The sequence below is a fragment of the Aplysia californica genome, unplaced genomic scaffold, assembly GCF_000002075.1.
Source record: "Aplysia californica isolate F4 #8 unplaced genomic scaffold, AplCal3.0 scaffold00012, whole genome shotgun sequence".
Taxonomy (NCBI): Eukaryota; Metazoa; Mollusca; class Gastropoda; order Aplysiida; family Aplysiidae; genus Aplysia; species Aplysia californica.
In genome coordinates this window covers 2,030,527-2,035,249 of record NW_004797282.1, presented here as the reverse complement: position 1 = coordinate 2,035,249, position 4,723 = coordinate 2,030,527, and the positions used below count along the sequence as shown (strand labels likewise).

The 4,723-nt window shown below is 40.8% G+C and overlaps 1 protein-coding gene across 1 annotated transcript in view; it reads right to left on the bottom strand.

Annotated features, from left to right (window-relative positions):
* LOC101857459 overlaps nt 1-1,897 on the bottom strand; it is a gene marked incomplete in the record, with an annotated part of 12,463 nt that extends 10,566 nt beyond the window's left edge. The window contains 1 exon segment of the mRNA XM_035970569.1: nt 1,747-1,897.
* Nucleotides 1,898-4,723: the final 2,826 nt, after the last annotated feature.

Sequence of the window (4,723 nt, the reverse complement as noted above, 5' to 3'; positions counted from 1 at the left end):
GGGGGGTTCATAGAAAGAAAGGGGGAAAAATGAACAACAACTGACGAGTGCCTGATTCTACCACTTCGCGAGACAATTCGCTACGCTAGAATAACAAAGTTGAGAAATTTGACTTTAAAAATTTTGAGTTGTTACAATAATATGTCAAACTTTTTTAGTTTCAATTCTTAGAATATCTTCATAACAACTCCGAATAATCTTACGATTTTGATAGAGCAGATAGAACATTTGTTTGTTTTTATAATCTTATGGTCGTAGTAACTCAAAACGACAAAAAATGTCAGATAGATCTTTGTAATTCTGAAGTCGCGAGTTTGTTATTGTCGATTTAATCGATTTCATTATTTTGACGAGCACCGGATTTCACCAAAATGACACATATTTATTCCTTTGCTCAGATGCTCCCAAAAAAGCTATCCTATCCCTGATCTTTCTGAAATGCTATGCATGGTCAATCCTTCTATATGGCTGTGAATGCTGGACAATCACTAAAGACAGTCAAAATAAAATAAAAGCAACAGAAATGTGGTTTCTTAGGAGACTGCTAAGACTACTAACTACTAAGAGTATCGTGGAAGGAAAAGAAATCAAATGAGGTAGTGCTTGATGAAGCCCAAGTGGGACGCTCAATGTTGAAAACAACTAGGAAACGACAATAAATGCAGTTTTTTGGACACCTGAATAGACATAAGGGTCTTGAACATCTAGCTCTCACTGGCAATATTGAGGGCAAACGAGGCAGGGGTAGGTCCAGAACAACCTACTAAGGGAACCTAAACAAATGGGTGACAGGGAAAGATAAGGGAAACGTAGCTTTTTTTTTTTTTTTAGAGCATCCGAGCAAAGGAATGAATGGAGAACCATGATCGCCGATGTCTGTCGCAGATCTGTCACTAGATGATGAAGATGATCCTGATCTTTCTCCATCACTCATTCTACTGGGGTAATAATGTAGATTGTAAAGCGCATAGAGTTTGCAGTTGAGCGGGAATTTGGGCTACACGAACGTTATTTATTATTATCATTATTATGCTATTCTAGACTGGGTACTGTCATGGCCGCCACTCTTTTCTCTCTATAACACCTTCCATGCGCTGGTGCGTACCATTGCCGCGCAAATAATGACAAAGTACCAGCCTAACTATATTGTATAGCTGAGTGCGCGCACCACTTTTCCCTCTTTGTCCTTCGATTGGTTTCATACAGGTGTGTGCTCCTGGAGAAAGATGTCAGTCGTCGGCAACACTATTTTTGAGCAACAGAGTGAAAAGTCCGAAAAAGTCGTAGGTACCTGGTGACTGGTACCCAATACACAAAGATTTACTTCATCAATGTCGGGGTACCCAGGCTGAAAATGTCAGTGTACTGAACCATAGATATTAGATGTGTGTTCTAGTATTCAAGACTGGGCACCCCGTGTGTAATTCCGATTCACTCTGGGGTTCCTCATTTGTCTCTTTTAGTTTTAGTAGAGTTTTTACCGAGCTCGAAACTGCATTAGACTATTTGAAACCAATTAACAAAAGGTAAAGAAGGAAAAGTTGCACAATCACTCAATAATAGCGAGACTTAAGTCTTACCCCCCATTTGCGCATCCATGGCGCGCACTAGTGCGGCGAAGTTTTCATGGAGAGCAAAGAGTGGTGGCCACGACAGTGCCCAGTGTAGTGCAATTGTATTGATTAAAGTCTAGAATCTATGTACTTAACACTCATGGATCTACGTAATCAGTATCAGTATACTCACGATGGGCGAAAGTCAAGACGGAAAATAAATCTTTTTGTTTGTCGTTCTCGCCTCCGGTGTGGAATCCTCGGTTACCTTGGTGACGGGGACATGAGTGTTAACTGTGACAACTGGTGTGGGCTGCAGCCGTTTTATACCTCGTCTGCGCCCGACAGATGGCTCGATTACACATCATGTCAGTCTCCATTTGGCCCGGAGATATGAACAGTTCTTATGATAGAGAAAAAGAACGACAAAAAAAAAAAAAACTTTAAAAAAGAAGCACAAAAAATGGATATCAATTTAGGATATGTACACGTGCCATGCGCAGGGCACCCCCCCTCCCACCCCCTCTTTCCTCGCGAACCGTTTTTTTTTCTTTCAAGAGATAGCCTATAGATCGACGTTTTCCAAATTCATTTCTGTATCGTCCCGGAGGGGTGGACAGTTAACAAGCTGAGACGCATGTAGCTTATCCTTACTCGTCTACAGCATGTCGGGACAAAAACTTAGATAAACTATCCATGTTTCTATCCGTGGCGTCATTTGTAAGATGGTAAAGAAAAAAAAAGAAAGGAAAAAAAAAAGAAAAAAGAAAAAGAAAGTTAAACACCTTCCTCTTTCATACTTCTACAGATATTTTTTATCTTTCGTTCAGTATACCTGCTCCCCCTGTTCTTTCTTATCTGCTGTAAATCGATATATCAATTATTTCTGTTGATATTTTCGTAAGGCAACGACAGCTGGGCTCGAGTCCTTACAGGCCAATTTTGTCTTAGGTTTGGGTTCGCGTCCTTCCACCTTCCACTCAACTGAATATTGTAGGCCCTATAAAAATGGGTGGGGGGAGGGGGGGGGGGTGGCAGATAACTATTGACTACCTGCATCTCTTTCAATCACCCTTTTATTAATCTTGTATCAAAGCTGTAAGTAATGAGGTTATGGCCCGCGTAATAATGTTTTATTTCTATATTTATTGATAAATGATAATTTTTTTAAAGCGATAACTTCCAGTGCACCATGTCACTATAATACATGTCGTCATACTTTGTACTTTAAACGTACCGGTATAAGAGAAAGCTGATTTTTTTTTTCATTCTCTTTCCATATATGCTTACGGCTTACTTACTACTCACTGATCCCATAATCTACGAGGATCGTATGGGACGCTGTACGACAGAAAGCCTCGACATGTACATCTACTTTTCTTTTTAAATTCCTACAGCGAGTCTTGGGCTGTTGACTGGCGGCGCACATCGCTTTCCAGGCTGAGCCACAGCCGACTTCCTGCAATACCCGGGGGCTCACATTGACCTTGAACACGTGGCCGTTGTCCTTTATCTGGGAAGTCTCCGCCCTGGACGGTGCCTTAGGTACAGGTCATACGCCCAGTGGTGCCGTGTTAAATCACCACCCCTAGGTTTTCTGTTAGCCTCGCACCACCCCCTCACTTGGTTTTGCACGCCTGCTACTGAGGCGAGGTCCCGGGATGCGGCGCTTGAAGCCAGCGTGTGAGAGATTTAGGGGATGAGGGAGGACCAGAGCGCCCGTCCTTCCTACTCATCAGGGTTTTTGTATATTATGACACCCTTCTTGCGCCCAATTTTTGGAACTTTCCAGTTATCAAGTTTCAAAAAGGAGTTTTGTTTGTTTGAAGTCACAAAGTAAAACAACAAACAAACCAAAAAACCCAAACCAAAACAAAACAAAACAACTATAATGAAACAACACGCGCCAAAATTCTCACAGTAGACAGCCTTAATTTATTTTCAACTTCAGATGAACGTACAGATAAAGAACTCCTGCGTGTCACTTAAGTGCCATTTGACATCAACCTTTAGGCCTAAAGTTGAACAATATTGCTTAAAATTAAAAAGACAAATCAGGATTGTCATACTATTTTAGATTAAAAGGCTCGCTCTTAATTAATGGAACAACATTCACAAATAATATTGTGATCATTTTGTGTTGGACAAGCACAAGCTGCGCACGTTAAAGATCCATTGGAGGCCTAAAATCGAAAAGAATGTAGGCTTCGGCCGCCACCAGGGCAAAATTCAAAATTATTCATACCCAATTGAAAGTGTTCAAGGTGTCCTGCGCTAGATCTATATGTAATAAAATGCAATTGTGAGCGCCGATAAACACTTACATAAAGAAGAAAGAAGAGACACGCGATAGAGGATTAGTAGTTCATGTCATCTGCCCAGAGATACATGTAGGTCAGATAGAAGAGCACGCGCAGTATCAAAAATTATTTTTTTCGCTCACAATTGACACTGATACGTCTGGGCTCAGAATATCAAAATTATCTTACAAGTCATTGGAGTATATTTTTGTTGCAGTAAGTTTAGTTTGTAACACGTAAACGTAACATTTTCAGATAGGTTTTAAGTGACAGAAATTGATTTCTCTTAATAAACTACTGGGAAAAGTGTCATCCTCCTCTGTGACTCCTTCCCATACATTTGAACCATTTTGCCTATATCAATAAATTGAGTAGGCCTGAAGGACAAACAGTTTAGAATAAATATTTGTTGTAGGCTAACCCTCTTGGTTCAGTAGTTCTGTGGCCTACTTACCTTTCACTTTCACTTCGTCTAATTTCGCTTTCCACGGAGGGTCAATTGAATGGGGGACAAGAACATTAGAACAATACCTCCTTGATGGGGGACCTTTTTATGTAGCTCAAATTAAGTTTGTCTACTAGGCTCCTAGATCTACCTCTTTTACTTTTCTGCAAATGGGGTAGGCGTGAGGGAGGGCATCATGGACCTGCCAACAAAGTATTAAATCCGGAGGACACACACACACACACACACACACACACACACACACACACACACACACACGCACACACACAGAAATTAATTCAAATTATGGGAACCGAGAATTGAGAATGAGTGAGACTAGAGTCGTAGCAGTTAGAAATTTTTAAAAATCTAGAACGAGTAGCCAGAGTGATTCCCCCTACTGAGGAAGTTTACTTTGGTGATCA